Source organism: Danio rerio, chromosome 4 (assembly GCF_049306965.1).
Source record: "Danio rerio strain Tuebingen ecotype United States chromosome 4, GRCz12tu, whole genome shotgun sequence".
Taxonomy (NCBI): Eukaryota; Metazoa; Chordata; class Actinopteri; order Cypriniformes; family Danionidae; genus Danio; species Danio rerio.
The window spans coordinates 32,603,939-32,617,929 of NC_133179.1; the positions used below are offsets into that span (position 1 = coordinate 32,603,939).

General features: G+C 47.0%; 1 long non-coding RNA gene across 1 annotated transcript; it reads right to left on the minus strand.

The window, feature by feature from the left end:
- Nucleotides 1-5,367: 5,367 nt before the first annotated feature.
- LOC141381787 (uncharacterized) lies at nucleotides 5,368-8,754 on the minus strand. The gene is made up of 3 exons (XR_012402442.1): nucleotides 7,983-8,754; nucleotides 6,675-7,217; nucleotides 5,368-6,460 (listed from the first exon to the last, which is right to left on the minus strand). It is a non-coding gene; the product is annotated as an uncharacterized lncRNA (long non-coding RNA).
- Nucleotides 8,755-13,991: the final 5,237 nt, after the last annotated feature.

Genomic DNA, 13,991 nt, shown 5'->3' on the forward strand with positions numbered 1-13,991 from the left:
TGATAAGCGGAGATGGCGGCCACGTAAACCTTGAGAGTGGAGGGCGACAGCCTGCTGTCCAACTACTCTTGAAGGAAAGAGAGCACAACACTAATCTGGCAATTTCGGGGGTCTTCTCTGCGAGAGATGCACCATTCAGTGAATAGACTCCACTTCAGGGCGTAGGCGCGCCTCGTGGAGGGGGCTCTAGCCTGAGTGATGGTATTAACCACCGCAGTCGGTAGGTTACCTAAGTCTTCCTCGCGTCTAGGGACCACACGTGGAGGTTCCAAAGATCGGGGCGAGGGTGCCAGATGGTGCCCTGTCCCTGAGAGAGTAGGTCCTCTCTCAAAGGGATCCGCCAGGGGAGGGCCGTCGCGAGGAGTGAGAGCTCTGATATCCAGGTCCGGTTGGGCCAAAGGGGCGCAACTAGCAGAACCTGTTCCTCGTCCTCCCTGACCTTGCACAGAAACTGCGCGAGCAGGCTCACTGGGGGAAACGCATACTTGCGCATGCCCCGAGGCCAGCTGTGGGCCAGTGCATCCGTGCCGAGAGAGCCCTCGGTCAGGGAAAAAAACAACTGGCAGTGAGCGTTCTCGGGGGAAGCAAACAGATCGATCTGGGCCTCCCCGAATCGCGCCCATATCAGCTGAACAGACTCGGGGTGGAGTCTCCATTCTCCAGGACGTAACAGCTGTCGTGAGAGCGCATCGGCTGCACGATTGAGCGTGCCTGGGACGTGAATGGCGCGCATCGATTTCAGCCGCGGGTGACTCCAGAGGAGCAGACGGCGGGCGAGCTGAGACATGCGGCGAGAGCGCATACCCCCCATGCGGTTGATATACGCCGCCGCCGCCATACTGTCCGTCCTGACCAGCACGTGTTGCCGCTCCAGCACCGGTAAAAAGCGGTGGAGAGCGAGGAACACTGCCAACAGCTCTAGGCGATTGATATGCCAATGCAGCTGGGCACCCTTCCAGAGGCCCGCAGCCGCATGCCCGCGACACACGGCCCCCCAACCCGTGGTGGAAGCGTCTGTTGAAACAACAACATGGCTGGACGCCTGTCCTAGAGGCACACCGGCCTGTAGGAACGAGGGGTCGTTCCAAGGGCTGAGGGCGCGGCGACACAGCGCAGTAACCGAGACCCGGTGTGTGCCCGCGTGCCATGCGCGTCTGGGGACCCGATCGTGAAGCCAGTGCTGAAGTGGTCTCATATGGAGCAACCCGAGCGGCGTGATGGCGGCTGCGGATGCCATATGCCCCAGGAGCCTCTGAAAGAACTTCAGTGGGACCACTAGTTTGCTGTCGAGCTCCCTCAGACAGTTCAGCAACAGGCGAGCGCGTTCCTCGGAGAGGTGCGCTACCATGGTGATCGAGTCCAGCTCCATCCCGAGAAAAGAAATCCTCTGCACGGGGGCGAGTTTGCTCTTTTCTCGGTTGACCTGAAGCCCCAGTAGGCGGAGATGCCGAAGCACCTTGTCCCTGTGCATATTCAATTGCTCCCGCGAGTGGGCTAAAATCAGCCAGTCGTCGAGATAATTGAGTATGCGAATGCCCGCGAGCCGAAGGGGCGCTAGGGCACCCTCCGCGAGTTTGGTGAAGACCCGCGGAGACAGAGAGAGCCCGAAGGGGAGGACCTTGTACTGCCACGCTCGACCCTCGAACGCAAACCGCAGAAATTGGCGGTGGCGTGGAAGAATGGAGACATGGAAATACGCGTCCTTCAGGTCTATGGCTGCAAACCAATCCCGAGGACGAACGCATTGGAGAATGCGCCTCTGCGTGAGCATTCTGAACGGCAGCCTGAGCAGACAGCGGTTCAAAACGCGCAGATCTAGGATTGGCCGTGACCCACCGCTCTTTTTGGGTACGATGAAGTATGGGCTGTAAAACCCACTCTCCATCTCGGCTGGAGGAACCGGCTCGATTGCACCCTTCGCCAGGAGGGCAGCAATGTCCTCTCGCAAGACAGGGGCGGACAGGGGGTTGACCCTGGAGGAATACACGCCCGTAAACTTGGGGGGCCGTTTCGCGAACTGAATCGCGTAACCGAGTCTGATTGTGCGTATGAGCCACCGCGAGGGGCTGGCCCGCGCTAACCAGGCAGGCAGAGCCCTCGCTAATGGATTCATCGCTACAATCGCTGACGTACCAGCGGTGGGGCAGCGCGGAGTGGGTGTGCTGATCCGGGAAGCACGAGGGTCCCGCGGAAGAGCTGGAGGAGAGCGATTCGCTCTGGCTCCGCACCCTGACTCCGGAGAGGGGGCTGGAGGGCTGAGGGAAGGGAGACCGTCCCCCCAGCGCTCGTGAGCCACTGGCGAAGCACGTAGATACTGCGAGCCGGAAGGCAGCGCGTCCCGGACTGGCAGAACTCGTGCAGTCACATCCGGGGAAGGGAAAAAGTGCTCTTTTACTGATGTTTTGGTGGCACTGAAAAGTACCGTTGTTATCGGGGCCCCGCCCTCCAGCGGGGAAAGAGCAAGTTTCCTCTTCTCCGGATGGCCTGTCTCAGGGACGCTTCGCGGTCCGTTTACCGGACTTAACGGCGCCCTGGGCAGGAGGGGCTGCCTGTTTTTGAGGTGAACACCGCGCCCGCTTGGCCGGAGGCGCAGGCGGGGGCGGGGCAGCACTCGTTGGCGGGCGCCCTCGGCGAGGAACAGCGGAAGTGGATGGCTCGGCGGGCGGAGCGGGCTTACGGCCACGCCGATAGATGACATTGCCCATCGCATCCGACTGCTCTTTCACCGCCTTGAATTCCTGGGTGAATTCACCGACGGTGTCGCCGAACAGGCCAGCCTGGGATATGGGCGAGTCAAGAAAGCGAACTTTGTCAACGTCGCGCATATCGGCCAGGTTTAGCCAGAGGTGGCGTTCCTGAACCACAAGTGTGGACATCGTCCTCCCCAGCGCACACGCGGCGGACTTAGTAGTCCGAAGAGCATAGTCGGTCGCGGTGCGCAGCTCATGTAATAAGCTTGGGTTGGACCCGCCCTCGTGCAGCTCGGCCAGCGCCTGCGCTTGGTAGCGCTGGTAGGTGGCCATCGCGTGCAAAGCAGAAGCAGCCTGGCCCGCAGCCTTATAAGCTCTGGCTCCGAGGGAGGCAGACAACCTACAGGCTTTGGACGGGAGGCGGGGCAAACCCCGCCACGTAGAGGCGCCGCGCGGACAAAGATTGACCGCGATAGCGCGCTCCACTGACGGGATCGCCTCATACCCCCTGGCAGCTCCGCCGTCAAGGGCGGTGAGGGCGGAGGCACTCGCAGCACGGGCAGAGAAAGGTGCCCTCCAAGACTGCGTGAGCCTACTGTGCACTTCCGGGAAGAAGGGGACGAGAGGCTTCGAAGGCTTCGCCTTCTGGTCCTCTACGTAGCACCCATCTAGTCGGTCCGGCCGCGGAGCTGGGGGATAAACCATCTCCAACCCCACGGCCGAAGCAGCCCGGGAAAGCACGGCTAACATGTCCGCTTCAGGATCCGATTTGACAGCGCTCACCTGCCCGGAGGGGGCGAGCGGGTCCGGATCTTCGTCGGACAGTGAAAGCCCACCCTCCGATGCCGCGGAGGACATCTGATCTCCGGTGTCAGCGAGTGTGAGAGCTACCATCTGGTTAGACGGATCACTCTCACCACCCGAAGCTTGGATGGAGCGCCGTGAGGAGCGAGAGGTCCGCGAGCCCGTGGGCGGCGGATTATCTCCCGCTGAAACCCTCAGATCTGCCCGAGCGCCCGCTGCTTTTTTAGAACAGGAGGCAACTGGGGTGGCTCGCTCTCTTGCGAAAGTTAGCCGCGATCTTAGCTGTGCAACGGTCATGGCATCGCAATGACGACATGAACCGCCCGCGAGCACCGCATTAACATGCTGGACCCCCAAACATGCAATGCAGTGATAGTGTCCATCATCCGGAGCCAGGAAACCCCCGCATCCAGAAACGCACAGTCGGAGCGCCATCCTGAAAAGGACGTGCTGCACGACTGTGTTGCTCTTTTAGGAAAGTTGCAACTATACGCACCGCTCTGGAGGACCGGACCCAAAGAACCGCAGGCAAGGGAGTAACCCAGCTCGACCGTCTGCCACCGCGAAGACCCACTCTGGACCGGGAGACACACTCGTTCGCTCTGAAGTGCTGATCAGCAAGAGGAACCCTCATCGACTCACTCAGAAAGGATCTGAAGCGAAAAGGATGGCGTCTGCTGGCTTCAGGTGTGCTTATATGCTGAGATAATTGCAGATGTCGCACACCTGCGCAAGCTTACGCTGCCAATTAATTTCATTCATTGGCCCGTTCAATACTCTCCAGACAAGCGGCTTCTGATCCGAATCCTCCCAATGTGTGGATTTTACAAATCAAATCCACTTATAGTGCTGAAGTTCCCCCCGAAGGGGAACTATAGTTTACTGCTGAACTCATTTTGTCATGGTAAAATAACAGAAATCGAATAATAACACTTCAGTCTCCTGCCAAAGCTCAGACGCGCTTCTTTGAGAAACTGTCAATCACAGCTGTCAATCACGATGACACGCCCAGCATTAAATTACTGCTAAAAACAAACTTTTTACTAAAATGAAGATCTGCACCTATTTCAGCACAATAACCAGTGCCTTAATCGACCAGAACCATCTTTCGAAACATTTTATTGCAAGTGTAATTAATTTTTTTATTTGGGCTCAAGTCTCCTTCATTAACACGGAGGAGGCGGGCTTTATGACTTGTACTGCAGCCAGCCCCCAGGGGGCGATCTAACGGCCGAGACCTTCACTCAAACGCAGGCTTGCGGCACACTTGGGCTGAATGAGTGCATCTTCCGGGTAATTAAAGTGCACTTAATATTTTTAGAATTTTCAATGTAAATACACTACTTACACTATTTATACTACAAAATGGCGTAGAATAGTGCATAAGTATGCGATCTGGGACGCAGCTTATGCCTGAAGGACTGGCTCCACTCACTCCAGCAGCTGGTTTGGATGATAACAGTGCACCTTTCCATGGATGTATATCAACGTATTAATGTGTTGTGGATTAATGTTTGTGGATTAGATTGCCTGGTCATTTGCATTTGAAATACTTCAGCTGTCAGAATGTTATGGATCTGTTAACAGGCGGGAGGCTGAGAGGCGAGTTCTTTGTTTAAATTATTCTATCCATGCTGCACTCGTCTTTTGAAACCTTTATAAAATGTTTAGTCTTTGTTGGAGTGTAGTCATCTAGCGAGGCTTCCCTTTAAAGCATGCATGTTACCGAAAGTAGACCGCTAGGAGATCAGTGAGAGTTCAGCTTCATTGCGGTGGCTTGGATGGCCGGCGTCTTGAGTTTAGTCGGTGTTGTGGCTTGTGTTGTGAGGGGCAGTTGAAGAAGAAGTTGGAAGAGCTGGTATGCTGGCATTTTGCAGGAATTCAGGCTCAATTGCTGGCGAGGCAGCGGCTGAAGTTTTGGGGAGAGCGGGGTTCTGGTTGAAGTTGTTTTTTGTTTGTTCTTCCATGTCAAAAGGTTAAATGATGCTGAAGTGGGCATTTGTCCCCCTGCAGGGTGGCAAATAGATTGAGAGCTGAAGGTATGGGGCGTGTCTTGGCTGGTGGTCCTGGAAGTACCTCTGGGAGAGCAGTGAGATGATAGTGGAGTGGAGTTTAAACCCTTAAGTGATACAGAAGTTTTTTTAAAAGTGAATGTATCTAACACAGTCAATGTATGAAAGGTTACTCCATTGCCAGAAATGTCCTCCTCTTGTTTGTTGCAGTCAAGTATGAAATTGTTTCTTTGCCGTTTCTTGTAGCAGGAAATTGTTTCTTTTCAAGCAGGAAATTGTTTCTTTGCATGGAAAGTAACGGTTCAGTATAAAAAAACATTCATTCATTTTCTTGCCATCTTAGTCCCTTTATTAATCCATGGTCGCCACAGCGGAATGAACTGCCAACTTATCCAGCAAGTTTTTACGCTGCGGATACCCTTTCAGCCGCAACCCATCTCTGGGAACCATCCACACACACACTCATACACTATGGACAATTTAGCCTACCCAATTCACCTGTATTGCATGTCTTTTGACTGTGGGGGAAACCGGAGCACCCGGAGGAAACCCACGCGAAGGCGGGTAGAACATGCAAACTCCACACAGAAACGCCAACTGAGCCAAGGTTCGAACCACTGACCCAGCGACCTTCTTGCTGTAAGGCGACAGTACTACTTACTGCACCACTGCCTCGCCGGTATAAAAAAACTGTCTAGCACCCTGGCAACTTATTGCTGGGAAACTAGCCTGGTCCGGGGCAGGCTAACTCTCAGGCTAAGTCTTAAGTTCAAGCCTAATCAAAGTAATGTTAACATTCACCTGCCATATTTTAAGAAAGACACTGACTTATAGAAAGGATAAGAAAGACGCTGACTTATTTAAAGAAGAAGACTACATTTCTTAAATATTGACTTTAAAGCTGTTAAATAATTGGAATAATCGGGAGATGATAAGTGCTGTGCAGCAGCGTCACTTTAATATAAAGATATTTTCCCACGGGCCGCAGGAAACAAGTGGCAAAGGGAAAGCAACAATGTGCAGCAAATTAAAAATCCCACCGCTTGTGCGTGCACGGCTCTTTATTTATTTTAAACCTATGTGCTTACATTTAGAACATTTTGTATGTTACAGTGAGCCTGCAATGCATTAAAACTTTTCCTTGCAAGCAACAATTGGCAGTAAGCGCAAATCATCAAGTGATTTCACAGCAAATGTTATTTATTAAATCAGAAACAAACTCATTAATCTAAAATGGATGGGGATGAGATTGCACTAGATTTCTCCGGCGATGCATTCAGGCAGATAAGGGATCCTGTGAATGATATGATTTATACATTTAGCGAACTTTATATTGACTCAGACGAAGAGAAAGAACTGGCGGTAGTACAAAAAATGTTACCTGTACAGTCATATGATTGTACTGAACTTCCACCACCACCTTCTTTGCGAGAATTCCATGAGGAGCAGATGCAATCAAATGGAACTGCAACAATACAACGTTTGACTAGCATTAGTTGTATGGGCTGTTGAAAAATGGCGTCATTACCTGGAAGGTAAACCTTTTGAGGTGGTAACTGACCATGCTGCTTTGGTCTGGGCATTTCAACATCCAAAGCTATCCTCCAGGTTAGTAAGGTGGACAATACGCCTCCACGGATTTCATTTAATTGTACGTTATCATAAAGGACAGTGTAATGTGGTTTCTGATGCCCTGTCGAGACAATAGCCCCTTTCACACAGTGATACCGGTAAATATCTGGAAAATTTTCGGAAAGACTTTACCGGTATATTGAAAAAAGCACTGTTCACACAGGCGAGGACGTTACGGAAATTTTCCGGAAAAGAGCATTCACACATCCATTCCAAAATACCGGTAAATTCTGACATCATTCACCCCAAATGAGCTTTAAACGGCTGCGCTTGTATTTGTAAACATTTGACTAAATTACAAACTCTGTGGATGATCAATATTGTGAACAACTTTCGCAGGATCACTTTCGCATGTCGAGATGTTCATAATATGTGCGTGTGCTGGCGCTCATAGGTGCACGCAAAGCTTGAAGGTAAACAAACAACGGCTTATCATAAGCATCTCATCGATGATTATTTACACAGTTGGCATTAAGAAGAACATATAAACGTGATCTGACTAACTTCTAGCAGCTAAATGTGTCTGGAAAAATATTCAAAGGCTTTTATCCTCACAAACCGCGCGGACGTAAATGCGTCTGACTGTTGTGATTGGCTAAAGCAGACGTCTCACGTCAGCACGTTCTAGACGTGCACGCGCTTATTACGGGAATCTTCCTTCTGCATTCACACAGCGCAGCATTCCGGCAAATTGCCGGTAATGTTACAACTTCTCTTTCCGGAAAATAGCCAGAACGAATTTACCGGTATTTTCAAAAAGGACCTGTTCACACATACAACCTTTTCGGAAAATTGCCGGCAATTTTCCGGAAAGGTCTGTATGTGTGAAAGGGGCTAATGTCACACAGAATGATGACAAAGAGATCCAGGGGTTGTTATCCAGCAACCAGCAAAGAAAAAATGACGATGCAATGCGTGTTCACTATATGTGTAAGAATGGAGTGGTGTTCAGAAGTGTCCCAGAAGGAAAGAAAGAACAAAAACTGCAAATCATAATTCCAGCTGTTTTTAGAAAGATGTTCATATCTTATGCGCACGATAATCCTTTGAGTGGCCATTTAGGAAGGTTTAAGACCCTGATGAGACTTCTTAATTTTGTATATTGACCTAGCATTAGAAACGACGTTTGGCAGTATTGTAAAGTATGTACTGTATGTCAACAAAATAAGCCGCCTAAGACTAAAACTGCAGGTATGCTGCAGAGTGTGCCAGTAGTGGAGCCCGGGTACATGATGGGAATTGACATAATGGGAACGTTCCCTAAAAGTTCTAAGCAACATGAGTACTTGTTAGTAGTTGTGGACTATTTTTCGAAATGGGTGGAACTGTTTTCACTTAGAGCTGCAAAAGCTCCTACAATTGCTCGAATTCTCATTGAAGAAATTTTCACTCAGTGGGGGACACCCTCTTACCTTGTGTCTGACCGTGGAAAGCAGTTCACGTCGAATCTTATCCCCAATATCAGTCAACAATGGAAAGTCATTCAAAAATTAACAACGGCCTTTCACCCACAAACTAACTTAACAGAACGAATCAATAAGAATCTCAAGACAATGCTGGCATCCTATGTTCAAGAGAATCAGTGGGATCAGTGGATTCCTGAATTTCGTTTCGCATTGAATTCATCTTGGCTTAAAAGCATGGGCTATTCACCAGCAGAAATCGCTCTTGGAAGGAAACTAAAAGGACCTTTACAACGAGCAGTTCAACATCCACCTGATCCGGACCATCCGAGTTATAGTACGTTGGAACGGCACTCTCAGATAATGGATTTGGTTAAAGCTAATGTGGAGAAAGCACAATGCCACCAAAGACGGTATTACAACCAGCGCAGCAGAAAGCAAGAGTTCTGTGCAGGAGATGTGGTTTGGGTGTAATCTCATCCATTATCCAAGGCAGATGATGCTTTTATGGCCAAATTGTCTCCTAGATGGAAAGGGCCTGCAAAAGTAATAAGAAAATCAGGACCTGTGAACTATAGTGTCTCTTTTATGTCTGATCCTACAGTAAGTGATACATATCATGTACAGAACTTAAAAATTTGCCACGGATATGACAAAATTTTAAACACGGGAGGGGGTATGTAACAGAATGAAATGTCCGTCACTTTTAATGAAAGCAAAATACTTTTCTAAGGGATACTAGAGGGCGCTGGTGAGATACATAGAGGCTATAAAGGGTGAGAAGAAGAAGAGGACAGAGGTTAGTTTTTTGTATGGAGCACATGGTTCTTTGAGGCTACTTCAAACTAATAGTAATTTTATGAAGTATTAGTTGAGAAACCTAGAGTTTTAAGCTCAACTTAAGGTCTTCCATAATGTTTTAAGGGTATGATGTCTGATTAATCTTGGACAATTTTCTTGAAGGCCATCATGCAGTTTCTTTAAAACATTAACTGTGAGTTTTGAAGAAGCTGATCAGTGATTTTCAACACACTCAATGTTTTTTTTTGTACATAAGAAGGGACCATCATCAAACAGCTAAGACATTATATGTTTTTTTTTTTTTTGTGTTTGGGAGAAGTTTAAAAGAATTTGGAGATTTATTAGTTTTGTTGTTGAGTGCATTGTTCAGTGAACCAGTATGTTTCCATTTGGGAAATAAAATTTACATGCATTGAATAAATATTTGCTAGCTTCAGTATTTCACTAATATCCTAGTGGTAACCTTTTTTAATGTGACTGCAATGAATAAAACAATTGATAAGTTACATGGTTTCCGGTATGGTGTAGACTTGTGTAGCAGCATAAAAAGAGCACTTCCATACACACTGGTATTAGTCCTCCTATTACATCATATATGACAGGGGTGGCGAACCTGTTTGGCATGATGAGCCAAAAAAAAACTTTATCACTGCAAAGAGCCACACAACAGATGTGCAAACAACAGTATATCTGTCACAATAACTTATACACCTAATTATATAACGCAATAGTTTTCATGGATTTAAATTAGCCTACCTCATTTTACTTGACTCAGTGGGACACCTGACATTCCTTGGTTTCCACAATCTTTTTCAGGTCTGGCTCGTATTCAGTTGTGGCTACTCGTAGTAACTCTTTCACATGTGTGTCAGTAAGAACAGAGCGATGCTTTGATTTCACTAGTTTCAGTGTAAAATCCCATTCAGATAAAAATGTTCTGCCCTCATTTTCGTATTTACGCTTAGCTGTACGCTTTCCTGACTCTGCCATGACGATTGATATTAACGAACTGCACGTCACTCGTGTTGCGCCCCAATCAAACGGGGCATTAGTGTCAACCCTTGACTGAAGGCGTGTCTGAATGGAAGCGTCAGAAAATAAAATTCAGTCAGCAATAGGCCACTTTCTAGCAGGTGTATTTGCATACAGCGATCTGATTGGCTAACGTGTCCGTAAGCGCTTGAAAAGTTGAGCTACTCCCAGCTTCTGCAGCGAGCAACGTGAAGCCCCGTGTGAATGGGGCATTAGTCAATTGGTTATTATATGTTAAATCGCGCAAGAGGTTGAGCCGCACAAAAGCAGAAAGAGACGCAGAAGCCCCGTGTGAATGGGGCGTTAGTCAATTGGTTAATGTATGTTAAATCGCGCGAGAGGTTGAGCCGCACAAGAGCAGTAAAAGAGCCGCGGGTTCGCCACCCCTGATATATGATAACCTAAACCATATCTAAATAACATGGAGGTGGACAAAAACAAAAAGACTAGGACAAAAACATTGAAACCTGAAAAAAAGAGAACTCAACAGATAAAAAATCCAAGACAAACGTGAAAGCTGATCAGCTAGCATTACTGCAATACAAACGGACATCAAAGCTTTTCAGATGGATATTAAATCTGATTTAACCGCCTTACAATATTCTTTTGCAAAAGATGTAAAAACCAAAACGCAACTGCAGGAAAGTTCAACGAAGCGGAGCAGCGAGTTGGAGAACGTTGCTGAGATGAGAGAAATTCTTGATCAAACCATTCAAATTCAAGAAAATTTACAAGAGAAACTGAGAGATCTAGAAACACGCTCCCATAAAAATAATGTGTATTTTTGGAATTGAAGCAAGCGAAGGAAATAATAACCAAGACTTGGTGGAAACGATTATTTAAATGGAGCTGTCACTCGACGAATTGGACCTTAAAATTCAACGGTGACACTGGGCACTCAGACCAAAACCACCCGCTGACGCGCACCCTAGATTATCGGTGGTATTCTTCTTGGAATACAAAACGAAGGACCTGGGGCCTCATGTATCAATGCTGCGTACGCTCAAAAACTTTGTGTACGCCAGGTTTCACGCTCAGAATCGCCCACGTTTGGATTTACTAAAGATGAAATGAACGTGGGAATGTGCGCAGCTCCACGCCAGCTTCTTGGCTGGCGTACGCAAATTCTTTGTGCGTGCCTGTTTTATTTCCATTGGCGATTCCTAGAGGCAATTATGTCAAATTGCACACTACAAAGTATACCACTAACACATGTGAAAAACATTGCTACTAATGTATAATTGATGAAATGGGTTAATTGCCACAATATTTTTGTACCAATTATGTGATTTAGGACATATAAAAGCATTTGCAAATGCATACAACCCTTTAATCTATGGCAATGGCAGTGTTGGCCTTATTAGAGGACATTGTCAATGGGCGAATCCGAAGGGAACGCGTTTTTAGAGATCACGGTGATTTTTCTGGCCCACGACGATGACTGGCTTTTTAGCCGTTTCAGATTTCCAAGAGCTATTCTCTTGGATCTCTGTGCTGAGTTGGGTCCACTGTTGGAAAGAGAGACAGCGAGGAGCCATGCATAACCTGTTACCTTACAGGTGCTGACAATGCTTGGTTTCCTGGCAACTGGTTCTTTCCAAAGGAAACTGGCAGACCGCTCGTGGGTTAAGTCAGTTGTCTTTGAGCCGAGCAATGCCAGCTGTATGGGACGGGATCATCCACATGTCTAGCAGGTACATAAAGTTTCCATACCATGCAGTTGACCAGCCAAACATTAAAGCACAATTTGCAGCGTTCGCCGGTTTTCCTAATGTAATCGGAGCGATCGACTGCACGCACATTGCAATAAAGGCGCCATCTGAAGATGAATTTGCATACGTGAATCGCAAACATTTCCATTCAATAAATGTGCAAATAATATGTGATGCTCAAATGCACATAACAATTATTGTGGCAAGGTGGCCTGGGTCAACCCATGATTCATTTATCCTTACAAACAGCATGGTTGGGATGAGGCTCCAAGGTGGCAGGGTGTGTGATGGGTGGCTTCTTGGTGAGTGATGTATTTAAAGATATTATTCCAGCTAAGTTTTTTTAATTTATTTTGAGCATCATTATTTAACTGCATATCAGGAGACCGTGGTTTTCCATTAAAGACGTGGCTGTTAACCCCCCTCAACAACCCACAAACGGACCAAGAGCGCAGGTACAATGATGCCCATTATCTCACTCAGTTCGTTGTAGAGCGGGCGATTGGGCAGCTGAAATGCCGTAGGCGCTGCCTTGATAAGAGCGGAGGGGTGCTGCTATACCACCCTAACAAAGTGTGCCACATCGTGCTGGCCTGTGGTGTGCTGCACAATGTTGCGCACAGACATGGCATACCTAATGGTGAGCCAGTGGCACCGCCAGATGACCCAGACCCAGGACCAGTGTGTATACAACCCAACCAACTCGTGTGGTTGCGGCAATATAAAAAAGGTCATCAGAGACCAAGTATATTTTTTGACCAATTCTTTTAATGACTGGCTTATGTCTGTTAAAGCATTACTTATATTTTTTAGGTGATTATTAATATCACCAATGGCCCTAACAATATCCTGTTGCGATTCCAGAACAGCCTGCGTCAGGACGTGGCCTGATGGACGGGCCTCGGCACTGGCACTAGCACTGGAGACACGGGGGAGGGGTAGCGCCGGAGACACTGGGTTCTGGTTCCTTAGCAGGGACGAAGTCCGTGTCACTAGACGTTCCTGCACCATCTAAGTGTAAATAAAAAAAAGCACTTTAACTGATATTTGAGTCCATTATTTGGGTACACGCAAATTTATAAATGAAATAGATAGGAAGCGCGGGGCGCAAAGTAACGCAGGGTTAGATGTAACAGAGTTTTAGGGTTTTTGCTCAGGGTTAACCATGGCATGCTTCCGAGGTATTCACCATAGTGTCTGCAGATGTCTTCCTGGCAATTATTGAAAAAGTTTGCCGCAATTTGGATGAGAAACACCAATTTTTGCCGCAAAAAAAGTATTTTTCATTATAATCTATCTATCTATCCATCTATCTATCTATCTATCTATCTATCTATCTATCTGTGTTTTTTTTTTATCTGTGAAAGTATGCACGAAAAATCCTACATTGTTGTAATTACCGTCTTTTAGGCTAAAAGATTAAATAATTTTGAAAGATGTAAGAAACACACTGCTAGCCAGTTTTGAGGAATACATGACACAGCAGTGTTAGTTGTAACTGGATGGTACAATTAAGCCAAACACTGTTGGACAGCAACTAAACTAACAAAATATTTTTTATTTTAATTTTGATTGTAATTACACTTTTTATAATAAAATGTTTTTTATTAGATTTTTGAAAAACATTTATTGCTAATAATGCAAATAAATGCAATGTATGATAATGGATAAGGCAAATAAATTCAAAAGTCTTTATCCAAATAAATAAATAGACTGTGCTATGTAGAAAAAATAAATGAGCCAATTAGTGAGGAAATATGGCTATTTTTTTTTAAAGTAAACTCAATTTAAATTAATCGTATGAAATCTGCCTTTTTAAGCATGTGTTACAACTAACCCCCCATCTGTTGCAATCCGGCCCACAGGTGTAAATGGTAACCTTTTTACTCCTGGCACTTTTGCCAA